The 10,211-nt window shown below is 39.5% G+C and overlaps 1 non-coding gene across 1 annotated transcript; it reads right to left on the bottom strand.

Annotated features, from left to right (window-relative positions):
• Positions 1-10,129: 10,129 nt before the first annotated feature.
• On the bottom strand, positions 10,130-10,211 carry TRNAS-GCU. The gene has a single exon. It is a non-coding gene; the product is annotated as a tRNA-Ser (tRNA).

The raw sequence follows: 10,211 nt of genomic DNA on the forward strand, positions 1-10,211 counted from the left end.
ATGGATTTTAGAACTGTGGACGGAGAAGATCACTCCAGTGATCTTGCCTGGAAAATCCCAGGGGCGGGGGAGCTTGGTGGGCTGCCATCTATGGGGTTGCACAGAGTCAGACTCGACTGAAGTGACTTAGCAGCAGCAGCAGTAGAACTGTGGATAAGAGATCCTGGATATGTACTAAAGTCTCTCATCTATTTAAACATTTTCAAATTTAAGAAATTTTTAATAAAAAATTTCATCTTACTCCTACCTCTAGTCACTTAATTTCACTCCCTAGAAACAGCCAAAGCTCTTGATTTCCTTTGTAGGTTTTCAGGGATATTTTATACATGTAGAAGCAATTATTTATTTATAATTTAACTCCATTATTTTATACAGATAGTAGGACATTATGCACACAGCTCCTCTGTTTGCTTGTTTAATTTTGGAGTTTTTCCCATAGCCATAGGCATAGATCTCTTTGTTTTTGACAGCTGAATAATATTCTATTATATAGATTCATTTAGCCAGTCCTCTATTGATGAGCAATTAGATTATTTCCAAATATTTTCTATTTATAAATACTGTACTAAATGTTTATATATATATATATATATACAACATCTTACACATATATGAGTATATCTGTAGGATAAATTCCTAAAAGTAGAATTTCTGAGTCAAAGAATTTTCATTTATTATAGACTACTAAATTGTTTTCAAAAGTAGTTAAGAAAATTTCCAGCTCTCCAACACTATCTGAAAGTGATATCACCCCCAATCTTCATCAATCTTTTTGATTTTTGCCAATATACTAATCTCTTATGTTTTCTGTGATGCCAAGAAAGGCCTCCATTGTGCCAAGACTATAAAAGAAAATTCTCATGTGGTTTTTTTCTAGGACTTTTACAGCTTTATTTTTTTCCTATTTAAATTCTTAACCACCTAGAAATAACTCAGTTGTAAAATATGAGATGTGGATTGCACTCTGTTTTTTTTTTCAGATGTTTGTTTACTCAGACATCAGTTTTCATCCCAATCCCAAAGAAGGGCAATGGCAAAGAATGTTCAAACTACTGCACAATTGCACTCATTTCACATGCTAGCAAAGTAATGCTCAAAATTCTCCAAACCAGGCTTCAGCAATACATGAACTGTGAACTTCCTGATATTCAAGCTGGATTTAGAAAAGGCAGAGGGACCAGAGATCAAATTGCCAACATCCCCTGGATTATCGAAAAAGCAAGAGAATTCCAGAAAAACATCTACTTCTGCTTTATTGATTATGCCAAAGCCTTTGACTTTGTAGATCAAAACAAACTGTGGCAAATTCTTAAAGAGATGGGAATACCAGACCACCTTACCTGCTTCCTGAGAAATCTGTATGGAGGTCAAGAAGCAACAGTTGGAACTGGACATGGAACAACACTCTGGTTCCAAATTTGGAAAGGAGTACATCAAGACTGTATACTGTCACCCCGCTCATTTAACATTGATGCAGAGTATATCATGCTAAATGCTGGGCTGGATGAACTACAAGCTGGAATCAAGATTGCTGGGAGAAATATCAATAACCTCAGAAATGCAAATGATACCACTCTTATAGCAGAAAGTGAAGAGGAACTAAAGAGCCTCTTGAAAGTGAAAGAGGAGAGTGAAAAAGCTGACATAAAACTCAACATTCAGAAAATGAAGATCATGGCATCCGGTCCCATCACTTCATGGCCAATAGATGGGGAAACAATGGAAATAGTGAGAGACTTTATTTTGGGGGGCTCCAAAATCACTGCAGATGGTGACTGCAGCCCTGAAATTAAAAGATGCTTGCTCCTTGGAAGAAAAGCTGTGACCAACCTAGACAACATATTAAAAAATAGAGACATTACTTTGCTGACAAAGGTCCATCTAGTCAAAGCTAAGGTTTTTCCAGTAGTCATGTATGGATATGAGAGTTGGACTATAAAGAAAGCTGAGCACTGAAGAATTGATGCTTTTGAACTGTGGTGTTGGAGATGATTCTTGAGAGTCCCTTGGACTGCAAGGAGATCCAACCAGTCCATCTTAAAGGAAATCAGTCCAAATATTCATTGGAAGGACTGATGCTGAGGCTGAAACTCCAATATTTTGGCCACCTGATGTGAAGAACTGACTCACTGGAAAAGACCCTGGTGCTGGGAAAGATTGAAGGCAGGAGGAGAAGGGGATGACAGAGGATGAGATGGTTGGATGGCATCATGGAGTTGATAGACATGAGTTTGAGCAAGCTCCAGAGTTGGTGATGGACAGGGAAGCCTGGCATGCTGCAGTCCATGGGGTCACACAGTCGGACACAACTAAGCGACTGAACTGAACTGATCTACCCAGATGTCCCAGTACCACTTATTGAGTGATCTGTCTTTTCTCCACTGACTTGAAATACCATTTTTATCAAATTCTTAAATATTTGTGCTTACTTCTGAATTTCCTATCCTGTTCATACTATAATGTTTTTTTCATTGAAGTTTGTTTTAAAACCCCAAAGGCTTGTTCTTTCTTATTATTCTTCTTGAATTTTCCTGGCTACTAATGCTTGTTTACTTTTCACACAAATTTTTGAAGGTATTTATCCAGTTTGAAAACAAAATTCTATGTTAATATTTATTGGCATTGTATTAACACCTAGACTAATGATAGATGAAAGCTGACATTTTGTTTTGGGATCCCGGATGAATCCCCAAGATGAGAGCTTACGTGAATGGTGCTGCTGGATTTGTGACTTTGGAAGAGGATTTAACTCTGGCACCAAAGACGGTCTCTGTCACTCAGAGCTTTGGGTAGATTTTACTAAAGCAACAGGGATAAAGAAAGCTTCCAACAATAGGGGGCAGGAGAGTACCCCCCCCCTGCCAGTTTTTGCAAGGCATCTTATACTCATTAGCAAGCTGTTGATCATAGATAAACACCTCAAGGCTGACAGAGTTGCACCAGGTGCAGCTCTCTCCCACAACATACATATTTGCACAAAGGGAGTCCTCTGTGGGTGAGATACATTGTATAAGTCTTGAAGGAAAACAGACTTTTAAACAAGATACATAGTTTCATTAATATAACTTAAGAAAAACTTTTCCAGAGTAAGATGTACTATTTTGTTGGGCAATTAGCAGCTCAAGGTTGGAAAAACGTTACTTTCAGGCAGAACCCATCCTCCTTATAGCAACACAGAACTAAACGCGCCTGCTAAGTAGTTGAAGTGGGAGCAAAGGAATGCAGGGAAAAAAAGTTTGGCGGCTTGCCAGTTTGTCTCCTCCTGGGGCTTGGGGACCACAGGCCTCCCTAGGCAGACTTGCCTAGCCATTAACCCTTTCACTAACATGTAGAGAAAATTGATATGACTTTCTCTCCATATATGGCTTCAGTAAACAAGATTTTAAGTTTTCTTATTATTGACCTGGTATTTTCCTCTTAAATTTATTTCTCAACAAAACAAAAAGACAACCTACTGAATGAAAGAAAACATTGGCATATGATGTGATTGATAACTGGTCAGTGCCCAAATATATAAGTAGCTCATTTAACTCAAAGCAAACTAAAGAAACCAAAAAACCCAACCTGATTAAATGATGAGCAGGAGACCAGAAGAGACATTTTTCCAAAGAAGACATACAGATGGTCAACAGGCACCTGAAAAGATGCTCAACCTTGCTAATCATCAAGGAATTGTTAATTAAGACCACAATGAGATATTTCACACCTGTCAGAATGGTTATCCTCAAAAAGTGTACAAATAACAAATGAAGAAAATATGGAGGAAAGGAACCCTTTTCACAGTTGGTGGGAATGTAAATTGGTGAACCCACTATGAAAAACAATATGGAGGTGCCTCAAAAACTAAAAATAGAACTACCATGGTGGTGGTGGTTTAGTCACCAAGTCATGTCTGACTCTTGAGACACCATGGATTGTAGCCTGCCAGGCTTCTCTGTCCATGGGGTTCTCCAGGCAAGAATATTGGAGTGGGTTGCCATTTCCTTCTACAAGAACTACCATATGATCCAGCAATTCCATTCCTAGATATATACCCAAACAAAATAAAAACACTAATTCAAAAATATACATGCACACAAATGTTCATAGCAGCATTATTTATAATAGTCAAGATGTGGAAGCAGCCTAAGTATCAATTAACAGGTAAATGAATAAAGAAGATGTGGTATATATACACAATGGAATATTATTTAGCCATAAAAAGAATGAAATTCTGCTATTTCAAAAATGTGGATCGACCTAGATGCTACTATGCTTAGTGAAATGTTAGACAGAGAAAGATAAATACTTTATATTATCACTTATATATGGAAACTTAAAAAGAAACCAAATGAATAAATATAACAAAATAGAAAAAAATTATTTCTGTTTTATCTCTTTTGTTGCTATTGAAAGCAGAGATGTTTTCTTTTATTCTGTGTGTGTGAAGGCAATTGATTTCTCTTGTTTATTTTTATAAGTATATTTAGCTTTATAAACAAATCCTTGGATACCTTTATATAATTTTAACTCTTTTCTAACTTATTTCTCATTAAATGCATTGTCTAGTTCCTGCAGAGCAATATAAAATAATAGTAATCAGAATGGACATTTTTCTAACATGTTGCTAACTTCAAAGAGAAGCCATAAGATGTTTCCTCTGAAAGCAGGATGGTGTTGATGTAAGTTAGATATGTTTATCACAGTTAAGTAAGGAAATATCTATTCTTTTATTTAAATGTTTATCAAAATGGATGTTAACAAAATAAAATGCCTTTTCCATATCTACTAAATGTAGATGTTTCTAGTGAGATATGCTAATATGGTGAATTGTGTTTAAAAGTTTTAAAATTTTAAACAATTTTAATGCTCATCTCCATCTTGCCATAGAAAAAATTTTACTCCTCTAATGTGCTGCTGGATTCTGTTTACTCTGATTTTATTTAGGATTCAGCATAAATAAAAATATGTGGTTTTCTTTTTTAATTAATTGATTTTTGGTTGCATGGGTCTTGTCTCTACTCAATAGTTGTGGTCCACGGGGCCTTTGCTCTTTGGCATGTGGAATCTTCCCAAGACTGTGTCCCCACATTGGCAGGCGGATTCTTATCCACTGCACCACCAGGGGAGAACTAGGTGGGTTTTCTTATTGGTAATCAGTTTTAGTTTAAAGATCATTATTTGTTCCCCATCCCCATCCAAGATCGAATATTCTCTTCTTTTTCTATATTCTAACAGTTTTAAATGCATTAGAATTATCTGTTCTGTAATAGTTTATTAAAATTCATCTGTGAAACTTATGTCTGATATTTTTTCAGGGTAGTTTGTTGACAGCTTTATGTCTTCAATTGTAACTGGTCTGTTCGGATTTTTTATTTCTTCTAGGGTCATTTCCGTATGTTATATTTTCCAGAAATACACATATCCAGGTTCTTAAAATTACTCTGCATAGCGTTGATTAGGGTAGTATCTTTTAGTTTTACCTGAACTTGAAATTATGAACATTCTTTCCACACTGGACTGTGCCCTGCGACCAAGAGAGTTGCAGAAACTCTCCCCAAAGAGAAAGCGAACCTCTGGACTGAATGAAACTGGAGTGGACGGGGCAACGCATCTTCTCTAGACTCACACCGTTTCAATGCCCGCGCCGTTCCAGCCAGGTTATTTGAAGATCCGCGGGAGCTGGAGATGCAAGAGAATGAAGAACCCAAAGAACTGGAGCAAATAAGGGGGACTGAGAGAGCAGACGGCGCAGGTCAGGGGATTCCTCCAAGGCAGTGGGAGAGCAGGAGCCGCAGCCAAGGCTGCCAGTCCTTTTCACTTAAACATCACAAACACCACCTGATAACTGTCCTACTGTGTAACAGCGTTCTGGTCTTTGAATCTGATGATCGGAGTTCATATCCTCCATATCATATCTCGAAGCGACCTTTGGGTCCAGTTTAGCTTTGGCTCTCGGGTAAGTGACTAGGACGAGCTCGTTTCTGCGCCCCTTCCCCGCAAGCCCACCCCGCTTTTTATTTTTTTCCCCCTTTTTGAGTAACACCCCGTTCCGACATAACAATAAGCTTAGTTTCAACGAGAGAGTTATATTTCAAAGCGAAGGAGTTCTCAAGTCATCATTTAATGCCTCTTTCTGTGATTCCCAAGTGGCCCGAGCCCTGGAGAAGTCAGAAACGAGCATTTTCTCTTGGAAGTTTACAAATTCCTGGGGAGCCGGTGAAAAGGAAGGGTGAGTGAGATTTCCTGAGATGAAGACGCTCTCTGGCCTCAGAATCGTCAAGAACCCTCCTCGCCGCCCGCCGTACCCTGAAGGCTGCTCACAGATGTGCAACCACTATCTAGGTTTTCCACACCTGTATCAAAAAAATTGCTCATTATCTGAAAGTCATATATAGCTGGGCGTTGTATTTCATCTGGCACCCTATCGCCTACCTCCAGCAGGGGGCGCTTTCTTCTCCGCGGGGCATGTGCGGGAAGCGACCTCCCTGTTCGCTGGGATAATTCTCGAGAGGCGGCCTTCGGTTCTGCTTTCCTTACCGACCCCCACCCCAACCCTAGCCTGGAAAGACCTCAAAGCAGCAGCAGGCAGAGAAGGCGGGAGCGCAAGTTCGTCCCCCTCTGCAGGCCGTTCTCCCGCGCCTCCTCTCTTAGGTGCTTTGGACTGGGGTTAAAAGGAGGAAATCTCGGCCTGCTTCCTCTCCGAAGTCTCCTGAAAGTCCACAGTCAAAGCAACCTCCCCTGAAAGAGTAAAAGCCTGTCTAGATGGAAAGGAAGAAAACCTACTCCGATTGAAAAAGGACAACAACAAAAAAAGGAGGAGGGTGGGGATGGCTGCTGTTATCAGGCTGGGAGGAAAGATACAGGTAATGCCAGCTACAAAGTAAACAAGAATCAGTGTTTTCTCCAAGATCAAGCAGCAACTGTGAAAAGCCACCACGGTCCGCTCTTTGAGTGATTACTGCCTTCTTACGATGTCCCAGACCCACTCGGCTACGTCCCATCTATTACTGGAATACCTAAAACCACCCTCTTTTCAAGACTATACCTAATCCCCAGATAATCTGCGCTTCTTCTAATCCCTCCTCAGAAATAGCTATCAACCCAGACCCGCTTCTCGCTCCCTTTAGAGCCTCTTTAGAGTCATCCGGGAGTTGGTGATGGACAGGGAGGACTGGCGTGCTGCGATTCATGGGGTCGCAAAGAGTCGGACACGACTGAGCGACTGAACTGAACGGAACTGAACTGAAAGTAACTAGGTTCTTAATAAAGGAGGTTTTCTCTCACTTCTCTTGTTGAGCGGTGTTTCCCGGAGTATCCTGTCGCTGTATTAATTCATTACACTGATTTTGTCAGGTTTGTTCCTGGTGGTCTTTGGCCGGTGTCTTTAACACCACCTTAGCTTGCTCTGTGAGTCCTAGCTGTGTGGGTAGAGGAGGGGTTAGAACAATTAATCCTGGCAGAGCAGGGAAAAAATCAGGATAGACACTCATGTTGATGCTGGAATGACAGGAGAAATGTGGGTCTTGAGGAAAAAAGATTTTACCAAGATGGACAGCAACTAGGATAACCATGTTTTAAAACAAAACAAAACAGAATAAAACTAGAGTTTCAAACTTCAGCATTTATCAGGATTACCCCAGAATTTGTTCAAGCACAAATTGTTGGGCCCCAGTCCTGGAGTTTGTATTTCTAACAAGTTTGCAGGTGACGATGATGCTGGTGTTGCTTGGGAGAAATACACTTTTGAGAACTGTTGAACTAGAGTAATCTCTTGGATTGCATAGGAGTTAATCCAGTGATCCAACATGAGACCTCTGATTCAGACATTTAAAATTTTCATTCTAATAAAACAATCCACCCTAAAACCACAGAAGGCTCAATTTCACCAGTCCCTAAAATCCATTAAATCATTAATCAGTCCAATTTATAAACTGCCACTGGATATCCAGAAAATCTGTAATAAACAAAAGCCACCAAGCTTATGAGAAATCAGGACTCCTATTTCCTTCTCACTGCGGGTGCTTGTGCTTCCATTTAGATGATCTGTGACAATGCTACTTGAAATAAAAATTCCCCTTATAGGGCTGCAGGAGCAGATGTGGTCTGGTCTCCTTTCTACTTATTTGGTTGGGGGGCTTCCCAGGTGGGGCTAGTGGTAAAGAACCTGCTTCCCAATGCAGGAAATGTAAGAGACACGTTCTCCATTCCCATGTTGGCAAGATCCCCAGGAGGAGGGCATGGCAACCCACTCCAGTATTCTTGCCTTGAGAATCCCATGGATACAGGAGCGTGACAGGCTACAGTGCATAGGCTCACACAGAGTCAGACATAACTGAAGTGACTTAGCAGGCACTGCTGCTGCTACTAAGTCGCTTCAGTCGTGTCCTACTCTGTGCGATCCCATAGATGGCACACGTGCATAAATTAATATAATCCCTATGGAGGAAATTGGAAAATATCTTACAAATGACTACACCCTAGAACACAGCTTATCTCCTAGACATTTATATTACAGCTATAGACACATATGCAAAATGGTGTATAAATTTAGATGCAGATATATTTACCTTTTAAAATAAGTAGCATTATATACATTGTCTTGCACTATGCTCTTTTTCATTGAACATTATATTTTGGATACATGCACTCATATGGTCAAAGCAGCACTATTCACAATAGCCAAGACATGGAAACAACCTAAATGTCCATCAACAGATGAATTGCTAAAGAAGATGTGGTACTTATATACTATGGAATACTACTCAGCCATAAAAAGAATAAAATAATGCCATTGGACCAACGTAGCTGGAACTAGAGATTATCATAAGTGAAGTAAGTCAGAAAGAGAAAGACAAATGTTATATGACATCACTTACATGTGGACTCTAAAATATGATACAAATGAATTCATTTACAAAATAGAAATGGACTCAAAGACATAGAGAACAGACTTGTGGTTGCTGGGGATTGGGGAGGGAAGGATTGGGAGTTTGGGGTTAGCAGAGGCAAACTATTATATATAGAAGGGTTAAAAACAAGGTCCTACTGTACAGTACAGGGAACTATATTGTGATACACCATAATGGAAAAGAATATATGAATAAAAAGAATATAGATATGTAACTGTATCACTTTGCTGTATAGTAGAAATTAATACAACATTGTAAATTAACTATACTTCAATAAAAACGTATCTTGGAGAGCTTAGTACTATATATGCATACTGTGTTTCTGGAATGACACATTGGGGCCAATAATGTCCTACTGGTGGGAAGGGTAATTGGTGACAAAATTTGCTATATAGATTTTTATAGTTTTTGAATCATATGAACATAATACTTACTCCAAAATGGCAATAAATAAAATAAGTAATAAAATGAAAAAGTACATTATATTTTTTCCTCCCAAAGTCTGTCAAGATGGAAGTCACAAGTAGAAACTGCATGTTACTTTGAGGGGGAGTGCATCACAGGGCATGCGGGGATCTTAGTGCTTTGAGCAGGGATCAAACCTGTGCCCTCTGCAGTGGAAGTGAAGAGTCTTAACTGCTGGGCCAACAGGGAAGTCCCAGATTTTTATGACCTTTTCTCAGGGAGAAATACTTAGCTTTAACTGAGAATATTGTAGTGTGTACTTTTTAGTTTTGTCATATCTCTAAGAGATACATATTCTTCTTCCTTGTCAATGATAGGAATCCTTAGAAATGGTTGCTTTTAAAGTTAAAAGATAGTAGACAAAAATTCTCTAAAGATAAACCTGATAATGCCTTAAATAACCCATAATTTTGTGTACACTTCTCTATAAACAACTTTATACGCTCCTCTAAATTTATTAGGCAATGTTTTTCTATGGTCTTCAATTAATTCTTCAGTGATTTCCTCAGTGGAAAATCTCTGCTAAGCAAAACTTGGAATGAAAATTTCACGGGAGAATGGGAGAATGAAACACTAATCAAACGTATCATTTAACAAAGCTCACAGCTATGACAAAATGCTACCAAGGAAGTCGGGAACGGGGCGGGGCGGGGGTGGGGGTGGTGGGGTAGGTGGAATAGAAGGAATTAATTTACTTCACTCAATTGAATGAGTAACTCAGTTACGAATTACCTCGCCAAAACAAGTAACCACCCCTCACAAACTCAGCCAGTCGACGAGGATGGGATTCGAACCCACGCGTGCAGAGCACAATGGATTAGCAGTCCATCGCCTTAACCACTCGGCCACCTCGTC

Source organism: Bison bison, unplaced genomic scaffold (assembly GCF_000754665.1).
Source record: "Bison bison bison isolate TAMUID 2011002044 unplaced genomic scaffold, Bison_UMD1.0 scf7180017864379, whole genome shotgun sequence".
Taxonomy (NCBI): domain Eukaryota; kingdom Metazoa; phylum Chordata; class Mammalia; order Artiodactyla; family Bovidae; genus Bison; species Bison bison.